At 40.8% G+C, this 15,662-nt stretch overlaps 1 long non-coding RNA gene across 1 annotated transcript in view; it reads right to left on the bottom strand.

Annotated features, from left to right (window-relative positions):
• The window catches only part of LOC115278874, a 39,459-nt gene that overhangs the window by 23,287 nt on the left and 510 nt on the right, over positions 1 to 15,662 (bottom strand). The gene's annotated exons all lie outside the window — the stretch shown is intronic.

Raw genomic sequence — 15,662 nt, 5'->3', positions numbered from 1 at the left:
TCATGTATTCATTCACTCAGAAATATCTGATGAGAACCTGCCATGTGCCTTGATCTAGGTGCTAGGAATACAGCTGTGAACAGAACACACAAGGTCTCTGTGGTCATGGAGCTGATATTCTAGCGTGGAGGAGGTGGAAAATAAATAATTATATTTTATTACATGATACATAAAGAGGTAAATAAGAAAATGTTAGGCGGTGATAAGTGCAAACATAGAGGAATAAAATAGAATGAAGTGATGGATGACCAACCACTTTGCGGTTTTAGACTGGTGGCCAGTGAAGACCTCTCTGAAGAGATGACATTTGAACAAATGTCTAAATGACAAGGAGGAGATAGTCATGAAAAGATCAGAATGCATAGCACTCTAGATGGAGAAAACAGGTGGTTTGAAGGTTCCCAAGATGGTAACAAGTTAGGGTTGGAGGAAGAGAAAAAAAAAAAACCTGCATGGTTGGAAGCCAGGGGCAAACAGAAAAGTGGAACAAGATAAAGTTGGGCTGGTGGACAGAACTCAGATCTTTTAGGCATGGAAGATCAGAGCAAGGAATTTGGATTCTAGGTGAGATGGGAAGCCAATGAGAGGTTCTAAACAAGGAAGTGATTGTTTCTGTTTCTTTAGGAGGCAGTTGCAGTAATTCAGGTGAACAATGGTGGCTTGAACTAGGATACCAGTGACTAAGGGCAAATAGAGTGGATTAGGGGTATATATGGGAGATAGAGTCAACAGAATGGTGTGGTGGGTTTTTTTTAATGGGGGACATCAGAGAAATAAAGGAATCCAAGCTCTCTCCTTTATTGCTGGCTCAGACACTGGGCAGATGGTGATGCTATTGAGTGAGACAGGTAGGCTGGGAATAAGAAAAGTGGCAGTCTGTGTCACTTCTCTCTCCAACAGCTGCTCTTCTCTTCCTCCTTGCTAACAGAGCCCTGACTTTGTTGAGGGTGACAGTATGTCCAGCTCCAAGTGATGAATCATGATCATAATTCAATTATAATAATTCCATTCTCTTTTGCTAGATACTCCATTTCCCCATCTCCTTTGCAGCCAGGAGTGATTCATTTTTGGCTAAGGAGAGCTAAGAGAAAGCCTTCTGGGGACAGATTTGGCTATCTTGAGCACCATCACAATGCCTGGAGTCACAGCAGCCATCCTGTGACTACAAAATAAAAGGGCGATTAAAGGCCAACATGTTAAGGATAGTGACAGAAAAGAGAAATTATCTGGGTCCTTGATGGTATAGTTGAGTAGCTGAACAAACACCAAAAATAATCTATTGCCAGACAAAAAGTAAAACTGTATTTAAGCCTCTTGGTGTTGTTTAATAGAAGAAGGTTAAGAGAAAGAATCAAGAGTTCTGTTTTGGCCATACTCAGTTTGAGATGCCATGTGGAAGTGACTCTCTAAATTATTCCCTTCCACAATGGAAAAAGCAACATCTCAAGATATTTTTATCTTTTCATATTACTATAATACAAGAACATGTGAAAAAAATAAGTATAAAGGTGAACAAAGTTGCAGTGACCATGAGGGAGTCCAAATCCGATGCTGACTATCAGTATATAAAACTGACTCCCCTGGTATTGGTAGATTAACAAGGTTGAAGTTCTTAAAACTGGGCAATGAAGTAAGTTCAGTATGTGGACCAGTTAGGTCTCTGCACTTCCAAGTACTTTCTATCACTGTGGTGGGGAAACGTTGTCCTAGACTAGAGTACTATATCTAGTAAGATACCTTCTCATCTATCACAGTGTTCATGCATTGCTTTATTTCTTTTTTGACATATAAAAAATAACCTAATGAAAATTCCTCCACTAACTTACTCGGGGAACCTAAAGTAGGCCAAATTGAACTTTTAGCGCAGTTTCTGGTTGCTGATAAAAATCAGTATCTACAAACCCAATTGCACCTATTTCCATTAGCGCTATCACCCAAAACTAGATCACCGGCTTTGTAGATTAAAAGTTTGCCAGCCCACATATTTTTTTCCTTAAACACTTTATTGTATGCTGGTTGCTTTAGACTCTATCTATAGAAAAGAATAGTGTATTTTTTTTTTGCCAGTGGCCTATCAAAAATAGCTATTGATTTTGTGTGTGTGGACAAGTAACTGAATCTGAAAAATTGACTTCTCAGGATAAGTGTCTTTTATTCTGCCCATATCATGAGTCTGTGGTCTCCTGAGGTTAATTGGCTCATCATATTCTGTTTCCATGTTCCTTAATTCATCACTATGTTTGGGATTTTTGTCTCTACACCTTTCACTTAATTTCCCCATAATTTATTACAACCAACATTTTTTTTAAGTTTTGGATCTGCATTAATTTTTAAGTCCCTGGAGGGACATTATGTTCCCAAACATTATATTCTGCACTCTCATGCTCCTACCACTTTGTGTAGTGCCAGACACCTTCTAGAATCTTAAAAAGTGTTGTCCTTGTTAAAAGATAGGTAATTACTATGGGGTGTCCATAAAATATACTTCTCAGTTGATTTGCTCTCACTGTTTAGATATCCCCAGTGGCTTAGGTAAAAACATTGGTTAATAGAAAGAACTTAAGTCTTTGGAAAGCTTTCTTAGTCTTTCTTCATCACTGTAAAAGCAGAGGTGAATATTGACTGGTCTTATATGAGTGTTGGGAAAAAATGATGAGAAGCATTAGAAATGATAAGGCCTTTCATTCAAAATATGAAATGTTAGGGAGATGATAGTGTCATTCCTACAAAACAGGCTTCAGTCCAAGTGGAGCTCACGCCATGGATAGATGCTGTTCATCAATATTGAAAAGAATGGCTAACCTGCAGGATCCCCTTCGGCTGGTGGGATCTACTGCAGTCAGAACTTCTTTTCAAAGATTCAAAAGATCTGCTACACCCACACATTTCCTCTTCTCTCAGCTTCTCAGCTCTATCTAGAACACTTCAATGCCTTTCTAACATTGCAGATTTGAACCTCCCTCTGTATTCTTTTAAGGTTGTTTGAAGCAGAGGAATAGGACCATGGACAGAGGTATAGCCTACCAATCCCTGGCGCAGCAGAACCGTGAACTCTTCCTGCCAAGAATCCCGGAGAGGGGTCTTTAAATGAATAAATTCTCCTTTATTCAGGGGTCACTTTCTCCTTTTCTAATTTCCCTTTAGAGTGGTACAGTTTCCTCTAGAAACATTGGCTCCCGCCACCAGCTCTATGCTCCTCAAACACAAACAGAATACTCATTCGTGCAGATGCAGCTCTTAAAATACTTTAAAATATTTTCATCATAAAATATTTCAAACAGACAGAAAAATATAGAAGATAGTTTACCAAACATCTGTGTATAAAACACTCAACAAATCTTAATGTCTGCTTATTTGCTTTAGGGTTTTTTGTTTGTTTGCTGTAAAAAGTCTTACAAGTAGAGTTTAAACCCATTATCTACTCCCAGTCTCATTCATTTTTTAACTTTCCCTCCTTTCCTCTTTTCTGAAAAATAATCACTACCTCAAAGTTTCTATAAACCATTCCCATGCGTTTTTAGACTTTTATATTATATATATTATTCATAAGCATATAGTATGCTTTGTGTTTGTAAAGTGTAAAAGAATACTATATCACACTGTACATAATATTCTGCAATGCATTTTTAGTCATTGTTACTTAAAAATAGTTTTTAATGTTTATTTGTTTTTGAGAGACACAGAGAGACAGAGACAAACAGCAAGAGCAGGGGAGGGGTAGCGAGAGAGGGAGACACAGAATCCTAAGCTTGCTCCAGTCTCTGAGCTGCCAGCACCCAGTCCGATGAGGGGCTTGAACTCACAGACCATGAGATCATGACCTGAGCTAAAGTCAGACGCCCAAATGACTGAGCCATCCAGGCGCCCCTAGTCATCATTACTTTTTAGATTGAGTCATGTTGTAATCAGAAGAACTAATTCATTAATTATACCTGTTGTATATTATTCCCTTGTTTGAAATACACAAATTACTTATCCATTTTCCTGCATTATGGATGTGAGAATTGCTTTTAGTTTGTTGTTGTTTGCTATAATAAACAATACTGCAATTAACATTTAAATACCTGTCTTCTGGTGCACACCATGTGATAGTTTTTCTAGGCCACAGGCTCTCAGCCTTGGTATTATTGACATTTTGGACTAGAGAACTCTTTGCTGTGAGGTAGGATATTTAGCAGCACCCCTTACCCATATCCCAAAGGTATTAGTAGCAACACCCCCACACACATATAGGTGTGACAACCAGAAATGTCTTCAAATATTGCCAAATATTTCACAGGAGGCAAAATCACCCTGGTTGAGAACTACTAATCTAGGGAAGAGAGAAACTACTGGGTCTTAAGATTTATATAAATATATATCACCATGTTGCTTTCTAAGTGTCCTGTTTTGCCACATCTTGGTAATTTTTGATATTTTGAAAATTTTAAATGTTTGCATATTTATAGTTATGAAATGGTAACTTTTTATTATTTAATACTGTTTTCCCTTCATTTCTAGTGAGATTGAACATCTTGTATATCTATTGGCCATTAGGATTTCTTTTCTGTGAATTGCCTGTTTATATTCTTTGTCAAATTTTCTTTCTAGTTGTTTCTTTTTCTTATTGCTTTGCAATTCTTTATAATTTTTTAATATAAATACCTTGGTTGTTGTAGGTCAGAAAAAATATCGTCTCTTTGTTGATGATGTATTTTTATTTTGAAGTAGTAAAATTATTAATGTTTTCTTTGATGTTTTTGTTCTTTTGTGCTTTATTTAATAAGTTCTTCCTATTCGAAGGGTGTAAAGATAATCTCTTAGAGGTATAAAATTTGACTATTCAAATTTATGTCTTTAAACCAACTTAAAATCTTGCTATGTGAAATAGGACATACATATATAACTATTCTAACACATATTTATTAGCTAACTCATTTTTCAATACAGATTTGTTATGCTACCTCTGGTTTTAAATTTTAATTATTTGGGGTTGGTGTCTGGGTGGCTCACTCAGTTAAATGTCCAACTCTTGATTTTGGCTCAGGTCATGATCTCACAGTTTGTGAGTCTGAGTCTTGCATTGGGCTCCACGCTGACAGTGCAGAGCATGCTTGGGATTCTCTCTCTGACTATCTTTCTCTGTTCTACCCCCACTTGAACTTTCTCAAAATAAATAAATAAACTTTAAAAAAAAAACAAACCTGTGTGGAATTGTGTTAGAGTGGAGATAGGATAGGTAAGTTTTCTTCTCACTTAAAAAGGTACAAAGTAAGACGACTTGCCCTTCCTATCTTGGTACAGAATTGGAGGAGAAAGTGATGGCTGAAAAAAGATGGCAGCCATCTTATCGCCCTGAGAGGTCAAGCTGGAGCCTAGCACACTGAGAATGGCTAAGTAGACAAATGACAAGTCCTCAAGTCTTAGTGATGTCATTGTACTGCTGAATTAGCCAATGCTGAAACCACCTACCACTGGACATCCTGTGATGTGAAATAATAAACCTGTTATTGCTTAAGCCACTTTATGTTGTATATTCTCTTACTTGTTGCCAAAGACATTCCCACCTACTATAATTAGTTTCAACTTTTACTGTTTTACGTGAATTCAGCGACCATTGTTCCATATTACATAATCAAGTTGGGATTTTAAAAATTGGCTTTGCACTGAGATTAAACATTAACTTTAGAAGAAATATCTTCATTTTAATGAATATTGCAATTCATGAATGTGCTATCTGTCTCCATGTATTCAATTTCAGTTAATTTGTTCCCAAAAAAATACTTTATACATGGAGTGCCTGGGTGGCTCATTCGGTTAAGTATCTGACTTCGGCTCAGACCATGATCTCACGGTTCATGAGCTCAAGCCCTCTGTCGGGCTCTGTTCTGACAGCTCAGAACTTGGAGCCTGCTTTAGATTCTGTGTCTCTCTTTCTCTCTCTGCCCCTCCCCTTCTTGTGTTCTGTCACTCTCTCAAAAATAAACATTAAGAAAATTTTTTTAAATTTTTATACATAAAGTCAACATTTTATTTATAGATAAAAATCCACACCTGTGTTATATTTATTCCTAGGTGCTTCATCACTTATTGCTATTAAAAACGGTTTCTTAAATATTGTATGTGAAAGATATTCAGATATAGTATTGCAACTGAATTTTGTTTGTTGATCTTATACCCTGCAGCCTTGCTGAGTTGTCTTTTTAGTTCTAACATTTTTTCAGTATGGTCTGTGTGATTTTCCTTATAGACAATCACATTGCCCAATTAAGGAGAGCTTGTCTTTTCTTTTCCCGTACTGTGGAAATAGAGATGCCATAGAGTCAGTCAAGGAGGGCTCTGTGCCCCTCCTTGTCTTCCTGCCAGATCATTCCCTCACATAAGGCCCATCTTCAAGCAGTGGTGAGTTTGTTGAGCCTCTTTGACAAGCCACTTTGTGGGGGGAGGAGGCAGTTCTCAGCCTACCCTCTGTTTTGGGATGGGTTTTTTGTTTGTTTGTTTTGGTTGTTATTTTAAAGTTTATTTACTTATTTTTGAGAGAGGGAAAGAATGCAAGCATGTGCATTCACACAAGCAGGGGAGTAGCAGAGAGAGAGGAAGGGAGAGAGAATCCCAAGCAGGCTGTGCACTGCCAGCACAGAGCCTGACACAGGGCTCCATCCCATGAACCCTGAGATCATGACCTGAGCCACAATCAAGAGTAGACTGCTCAATGGACTGAGCCACCCAGGTTCCCCCCATCCCTGTTTTGAAACTACCATTGGTATTTTCCAACAGCAAACTTGGTTCTGGCTGGTTGTGGTGCTGGCTCCCATCCACTATCCTCACTTTTTGTCTCCCTAATTCTATAGAGACCCCTATTCCAGCATCTCTGCCTCAGACCTGGAGCCCAACAGGCCCAGTCTCATTCATTGCTCTGCATTCCTAGTCCTAGAAGGTTTTACCTTTTGGGCAACTGTTTCTTTTAATCTTTCTCTTTTATATATTATGTTTTTTTATTTAAAAAATTTTTAACAATTTTTTAAATGTTTATTTTTTTTAAATGTTTTATTTATTTTTGATACAGAGAGAGACAGAGCATGAGAAGGGGAGGGGCAGAGAGAGAAGGAGACACAGAACTGGAAGCAGGCTCCAGGCTCTGAGCTAGTTGTCAGCACAGAGCCCGACGCGGGGCTCGAACCCACAGACATGAGGTCTGACCTAAGCCGAAGTCAGAGGCTTAACCGACTGAGCCACCCAGGCGCCCCTTTGTTTATTTATTTTTGAGAGAGGGAAAGACTGAGTATGAGCAGGGGAGGGCCAAAGAGAAAGGGAGACATAGAATCTGAGGCACGCTCCAGGCTCTGAGCTGTCAGCATAGAGCCCAATGCAGGGCTCAAACTCACCAACTACAAGATCATGACCTGAGCTGAAGTCAGATGCTCAACCAACTGAACTACCTAGGCGCCCATCTCTTTTAGATTTTAAAGACCATTGCTTTGTGTTTAGAGCTGAGAATGTCCCTCAAAGGTTAATGTACAACAATGCTTCCTTGACCAGAAATCATAATTCCAAATGTCTATTTTGTAAAGAATTACAGAACTAGCTTCTACCCCTGCTGATACCACACGTAGCAATAATTATCAAACACAATTCTACCCAGAATTTTCAGTTTCCCTCACCCCCTCGTGCTTTGTGAATGCTATAGTGTCTGTGTTTATCAACTGAGTATGGGAAATAGGGATAAATACTATTTTCTACACCTGAGAAAACTAAGGTTTCTTGCTTAATTATGGCCAAGAGTAACCAGACAGAATTGCACAACTGAGTTTCTCCAAAGGCAGCGCTGTGCCTTGTTCATCCTGTACCTCAGACAAAATGACCTTCAATGGAAGTTTTTTCGCTGAGCAAACTCAACCCTAGGCCCATGCCTACCTAGCTTTATTCAACAGGATGTCTCATGATTTGAGGAGACTCCTTAATATCTAGGCAGTGTGGTAACTTGAAAAGGAAGGAAAGGAGGGAGAATAAAAGCACAAGAGCCAATTTTAAGCAAAGTGAGTGAGAAGGAATTGTCAATGGCATTTCATCTAGAAAGTGAATTTTGATTGAGATTTAGAATTTTTATACTAATCTCCTTGTATAAACTAGCTTAGTATATAAATATAATCAAAATAGCATTCATTAAAATTGCAAAACTTATTTATTAAAACATGTAAAACAGCCAGCTGCAGCAGCAATGATTAAGGAGTATAAAAATAAATTATTTTGCCAACAAATATTTACTGTGTTCCTACTATGTGCCAGCATTGTATAAGAAGTTGGAATACAAAGATAAATAACAGAGTCCTTATTCAGCTAACCATCTAGTTAGGCCAAGTGATGGGCAAACCCAAATATGATGAGATAAGATCCTTAAAAGAGTATTAGTTCAGGATTGCCTGGGTGGCTCAGTTGGTTAGGCATCTGACTTCAGTTCAAGTCATGATATCATGGTTCGTGGATTCAAGCCCAATATTGGGCTTAGTGCTGACAGCTCAGAGCCTGGACCCTTTGATTTGTTTGCTTTGATTTCAGTGTCTCCTTCTCTCTCTGCCCCTCCCCTGCTCATGCTCTGTCTCTGTCTCTCTCTCTGTCTCTCAAAAATGAATAAACATGAAAAATTTTTCTTAAAAAAAGATCATTAGTTCCAAGAGATACTTGTACACCTTTGTTTACAGTGGCATTATTCGCTGTAGCCAGGAGGTGGAAGCAACCCAAATGTCTATCAACAGATGAGTGAATAAACAAAATGTGACAATATGTGTACAATAGGATATTATTTAGCTTTAAAAAGCAATACAATTCTGATACATGCTATAATATGGAACTTTGAGGATATACTGAGTGAAATAAGCCAGTTACAGAAACACAAATACTATATGATTTTACTTACATGATGTACCTAGAATAGTTATGTTCATAAAAACAGAAAGTAAAATGATGGTTACTCAGACCTTGGGGTCAGGGGTTATTGGCTGGGGCGGGGGAATGCAGGGAGGGAATTCTTTAATGGGCATAGAGTTTCAGTTTTGCAAGATAGAAAAGTTCTAGAGATTAGATGCACAACTGTTAACATACTTAACGCCATTGAACTATGCACTTAAAAATGGTTAAGGTGGTTGGGGCACCTTGGGTAGGTAGCTCAGTTGGTTGACTTCGGCTTGGGTCATGATCCCATGGTTCGTGAGTTTGAGCGCTGCATCAGACTCTCCACTGTTAGTGCAGAGCCTGCTTCTGATCCTCTGTCCTCCCCATCTCATCCCTGTACCTCCCCACTCATGCTGTCTCTCTCTCAAAAATAAATAAACACTTAAAAATTTGTTAAGGTGGTAAATTTTATGTTATGTGGAATTTACTACATTTTTTCATAATTAAAAAAATTTTTTAATGTTTTATTTATTTTTGAGAGAGAGAGAGAGACAGAGTATGAGTCGAGGAGGGGCCAAGAGAGAGGGAGACAGAGAATCTGAAGCAGGCTCCAGGCTTTGAGCTGCTAGCACAGAGCTCAATATGGGGCTTGAACTCGTGAACCACAAGATCATGACCTGAGCCAAAGTCAGAGGTTTAACGGACTGAGCTACCCAGGCGCCCCTACATTTTTTTTTTAAGTCCAAAAAAGTATTAGCTTCATGAGGGTAGAGGCCTGTTTTGTACATTCTTAAATCTCTAACATCTAACAAAATGCCTGATACATAGTAGGCCCTTGACAAATATTTGACCTTCCTCTGGCTTCTCCTCCCTGTCCAACATCCTACGCAACACGCCAAAAGCCAGGTCCTCTGTGAGCCAATTCAGCAAACAAAGGCACTTCTCTCTTTAGGGCCAGGAAGGGGAAGAATTTCAAATATTTGTGATTTGATATTTGTCCTGGTCACACCAACCATTCTTTACTTCTCAATTATGCTTATCTGAGCTCTTTGGCATTTAAATTTCCTAAAGATAGATCCTGTTTCTACTTCCCAAAACAGAATTGTGATGGACTTTGTTAAGGAAAAAAAAAACCGTGGAAGGAAGTCTGTGAAATGAAATCATTATTAGACCAGTGTACGAATGGGCTCTGGAGCCTCGCTTGCCTTGCGGGGCACAGGAGGAAGGATGAGGTAATTAGCATATATTTGCAGAGTTCTGCTGCCTGTTCCCCCTTTAACTGGCTCCATCTGATTCTAGTTGCTTGGTTTATTCTTTTGTGGTTTTTTTTTCACTCGGTCAAAAATAGAGAGACCAAAAAAAAAAGTTTTCTTGAACTTATTCCAGCATTTCTACTTTTTTCCTCATGTATTTGGTTTCCTATTTGCCATGATCCTTCTTCCGGCCACCTGCTTCTTTCTTTGCTTTTCCTACTCAATGAGGGCTTTCCCCTGTGTTCTATAACCCTGGCTTTGTGCCTGGTATCCACGAAAGACAGGTGAGTGTGGTGTTTAGTTACAGCACAAACATGGAGGCTGCCCAAGGGCCTTGAGGGATTTGCATTGAGGAATTTCCCGTTTCTGGCCCAGGCACCGGACAGTGCTCCCTCTTGTTGGTTCTGACTTTACCTTGGCCCTGGGCATGCATGTTGTGATGCTTCAAGAGCAGAACAGAAATGTTGTGCCTAATGCTGGAAAAGAAGCCTTGAGGAGAAAGAGATCAGTGTATCTTTCTTCTGTCTCCTCAAGCTAGTAGGATGGAAAAAAAGTGCAGACCTGAGTCAGCCCAGACTTTCTTGGAGACAGAGCCAATCACAGAACAAGCAAGATTTCCAGGCCTGGAAGTTTAATCATGGTACTTTTAAAATGCAATATTTAGGGGGTCCTGGGTGGCTTAGTGAGTGAAGCATCTGATTTCAGCTCAGGTCATGATCTTGCAGTTGATGAGACTGAGCTCTGCATCGAGCTCTGTGCTGACAGCTGGGAGCCTGGAGCCTGCTTTGGATTCTGTGTCTCCCTCTCTCTCTACCTCTCTCAGAGCTTACACTCTGTCTCTCTCTCTCTCTCTCTCAAAAATAAAATAAACATTTAAAGAAAAAACTTAAAATGCAATATTTAAATATCTATTGCTGTGATAGACACTATTTGAAGTGCTTTTCAATATTAACTCATTTAACCCTTTAAATATTAACTCATTTAAGCCCTACTACAACCCTGTGAACTGGGAATTACTATTGCCTCAATTTTATGGTTGAGGAAACTGAGGCCCAGAGAGGTTAAATGACTTACCCAAGGTCCCAAAGCTAGTAAGTGGCAGCATCAGGATCTGAATCCAGACTGCTTGGGTCCTGAATCCATGCTTTTAGCCACCAAATAGGTATCATACCCTTACTTTTTGAAAGTATACATTACATCACTTCGCTTTTACAAAAGGCCTACATTAGTACTTGTTTTTGTTAACCAAAAGAAATCCGGAGAGGATTTTTGCTTTTATGCAGAAAAACACAGCACGTTCAGCATTTGTTTTGCATGGAGCTCACACAGAGGCAGCGCGCACCTGAGCAGCGAGGGTGCCCCGCCAAGCTCCCTCCCCAGAACTACACCCGGCATCTCAGCATCAAGCCGCCAGAGCTGTGAACTGGGTCTGTGAGCATCTGTGCTTTATCTCAATTTATTTTGTGCACCTGTTAGCATGATGTGTCCTGAGGTATCAGGAAAGCCTAAGAAGGACTGTTTATATATATATGTATATATATAAATTGATGGTAATAGCTTCTTTGCTTTATACCATTTCAGCTTATGAAGGGATTTGTAGGAATGTTCTAGTTTTGTATTGGGGGCGGGGCACCTGCACTACACTGCCTCTCCAGTTTATGTCCAGACTCCCAGGATTTCCTTTGGAGATGTCATGACTGATTTTATAAAATATCTTCTCCCAGGTATAACACCCTCTGGAAGGAGCTAGGCAATGTGTGTATCCCTCTGAAATTTCTGTGCAGATCTTGGGATACCTGCCAGCAATCATGTGTTCATGGGCTCCATCCTGCAGAAGACATAAGAACCAGGCCTTCTCTCTTTTCTCTGGAGATCAGGGCACAAGAAAGCAATTGCTACTCATATGAACTTTAAGAAAGAAAATAATTTTAGCATATGCTTAATACAAATAAAATGTCACGTAGGTGGCTCAGTCTGTTAAGTGTCCAACTCTTGATTTTGGTTCAGGTCATGATCTCACAGTGGGTGGGATCAAGCCCCATGTAGGGCTCTGTGCTTGCTAGCAGCATGGAGCTTGCTTGGGATTCTCTCTCTGTCCCTCCCCTGCTTACACAGGCACATGTGCTCATGCACACACTCTCTCCCAAAATAAATAAACTTTAAAAATATATAAAATGTCATACCATGTCTCACCTCGTGTGAAGTGCTTAGCCCCCAACCCCCATAAGCAATGATACTATTACCCTAGGATCTGTCCGCAGTTGGAGTGAGTTCTCAGGGAACTGTCCCCATTTTCTTTATCCAGACCCTGGTGAACACCATCATGAATCTTTTAGATGGTTGGCTGGACTTGAGAGTGCAGTGTAGAGCTATAGGACAGATCTTCCGGTGAGTGTAGCAAACTGGTCTGGAGGGAAGCCCATGACTTTGGCCTCTTTGCTCTGGAAGACTATGCCATGGCCCTGAATATCTGCAGATCCTCTGACCTTCCCTATCTCCCTCTGGCTGTGCTCCAAATGGCTTTCCCTGGTAGCTGGGTTAGCAGAGAAGGACGCTTCACAGGAAGTTAGGATGAGTTTGGCTTTCTGCTGTCCTCATGAATCTGATCTATGTTGGAGGACTGGGTCTCACTGTTGTACAGAGAGAGACTTGTCTCTGGCCTCTTCCTACCAGCTTCCCACGCATAAATCCAGGGCCTCTGCCCATTCTCCATCTCCAAAAGGCAGTCCTGGACCTTCCTCCTATTGAGTCCTGGTTCTAATCTGACTGGACCTGGCCAGAAAGTCAATTCCTCTTAACAAATTAGCTGATAACATCTGAGGCATGGGCTCTTCTCTATATATTGCATTTATATCTTAATAGGAATATTCAAAACCAAAAAGTTAAAAGAAAGATTGAGTATCTAGGGTCAGACTCCTTTACACAGAGATCTGGGGTGGGGGAGCGCGGGCTGGTATCCTGTAGCTCTCCCCACATTTGTATATGAACCTAAAACTGGCCCTAATGTCAATGTCAGTCCACGGACATCCACAAATCCAGAATAAAAACATTTGTGTTGCAGCAACAACTATCTCTCTTTGAGTTTGTTCTTAAGACTCCCCAGATTATAGGACCCAGAACAGGGCATGTGAAGGAGTTCAGTTTACTGGCAATTGGAACACAGTCCTTTGTCAAGTGGGGTATTTCCTCTGATATCACTGAACTGCTTGCTGGCTCAAAAGTAGGTCTTTGCCAGGAAAACATGAATTGAAGAGGAGGTTTGGCCTTGGGGAAGAGAGCCTGTCTCCTGGTGGGCTGGGTGTGTCTATCCCAGGCAAATCTCACAGCGGCACTGACTCCCTCCGCTAAGGTACTTTTGGTCCAAGAAGGGAGAAAAGGTGTAAACAGTGGAGCTAAAGCAGCCCACACTGCCTGGGTGGCACTTTTGAACTGGTGAAACGGTGACAGCTCCAATCCCGCCTGCACCATCAGAAGCTGTGGGTCTTCCATGCCCACTCTGCCTGACTTCTCCCACCCACTCCTTCCCCCTTCCTTTGCTGTTCCCATGAAGACCAGCGTAGGTGACACCTGCTTCCAACACCTCCTTTGTAGTTCTTCTTTGACCTCTCTCCTCAAAATATTCTCAACCTTTCCTCCTCCAGTGCCAGACTGTTGGCATCTGTCTCCTGTCTTGTGCAGCCTGCGATCCCTGGCTAACCACGGTTTTATAATTGTCTCTGGTTAAAGTTTAAATAGACGGGTTTCAGCTGAAAAGAAAAATGTAAACAAGCCCTTTCTGCAGTCCTTCAGAACTGCTGACTTCCAGTGCCTTTGAATTCTGTGCTACGAAATCCATTCCGCTCCTCCCTAACCGAAGAACTGAAAGCCACCACCAGGCTTTCTGAGATGTGAGAGCCACTCTGAAACCCTTGAGAGGCTTTCAATAATCTACACTTTTCTTTTTAACTCAATTAAGCCATCAGGATTCAATTCCTACTCTAGGACGTGTGTCTGGTGTATCCGAGAAAGAACGGTTAAGCAATCTTCATGGGCTGGCCTTTGAAGAAAGGAAGGAAGTGAAGGGAATTGTCATTTCCTTGCTGGAATTTTTTTCAGCAGGGGGAGGGAGGAGGAGATTGTATGTGTTGCCCCAGGTTTTTGAGTTGATGAGGCCATCTTAAGAATCGTGAGAATGGGATTATTCTTGGCCAGTGTGAAAGAAGGAGGGAGGCTGGAGTTTCAGCTGGTGATTCAGGCACACATCCACTTCATTCACTTGTGTGCTTCTTCAGAAGTAAGCAGGCCATTGTTTTGAGTCTTGATGAAGAATATTGATTTTCTATGTTTTTCAATTTTGTGTACTTTGTGTACTTGTGATCTGATGTCGGGATGAATTCAGCAATAATTCTGATGTTTTCATCAAGGATTTGATTGGAACCTTACCTTCCCCCTACCCAAAAACCTTCAGTAATTCCCCATTTCAATTTCAGGCTCCTATTCAGAGCCTTCTGTGGCCTGCCTCCAGCCCACCCTCACCTTTCACTACTCCAAGCAGGCACTGGCCTCCCTGAACTTTCCACCCAGCTCCTGTAACATGTTCCCTCAGTCTGCAGTGTCCTAAAGCCTGCTACCCCTGCCCCCAGACTCCTAAGAGTCTTTTCAAAATGACACCCTCCCATGTCCTGTGAATTTTCCCTGCTTTTCTTGCACCACCAAACCAACCACTCCTTCCCTCAGTTCTGATTGTCCCCTTTGCAGTAGCCCTTATTTCATCGTCTGTTGTTCAGCCTATGTTGTGTACCAGCTTCCTGCACCAGCTACTTAGCTCCTTGAGTGGAGGACAGTCTATTGCAAACCCCGTTACTGCCCTGTCTTGTATGTGGCCCATTGTCAGTGTTCAAAAATATTCAATCTTTGGGGAGCCTGGGTGGCTCAGTGGGTTAAGCATCCTACTCTTGATTTCAGCTCAGGTCTTAATCTCATGGTTCATGGGTTTGAGCCCCACATGGGCTTGGCACTGGCAATGCAGAGCCTGCTTAGGATTCTCTCTCCCTCTCACTCTGCCTTTTCCTGACTCACGTGCTCTCAAAATAAATAAACTTAAAATATATATATTCACTCTTTATTTTTCAACCTCTCTGAAAACTTGATGCCAATATTTTTAAAATAGCTCTTGAGAGAACCCAAGAGGAGTGAAGAAAAAAGTTTGGGGCCAGACAGATTTGAGTTCAAATCCAAGCTCAGTTGACTTTAGTACCAAGATGGCTTCCTTTCCAAGCCAAGAGATCTTCCAAGAAGATTTCTTCTATGCATTTTTGTGAGAATCCAAATGAGATCATGTAAGTAATGAACCTAACACGGCCTGTCTTATCCTTCTCATCCCTTGAAGCTAAAACATTTTAAATGTTGAAACATCTTATTCTGAAGAAATCGAATCCGTTATAAAAAATCTCCCAACGAATAAAAGCCCAGGGCCAGATGGCTTCCCAGGGGAATTCTACCAGACATTTAAAGCAGAGCTCATACCCATTCTTCTCAAACTATTCCAAAAAATAGAAATAG

This window comes from Suricata suricatta, chromosome 2, assembly GCF_006229205.1.
Source record: "Suricata suricatta isolate VVHF042 chromosome 2, meerkat_22Aug2017_6uvM2_HiC, whole genome shotgun sequence".
Taxonomy (NCBI): domain Eukaryota; kingdom Metazoa; phylum Chordata; class Mammalia; order Carnivora; family Herpestidae; genus Suricata; species Suricata suricatta.
This window is presented reverse-complemented; position numbering and strand designations above follow the sequence as displayed.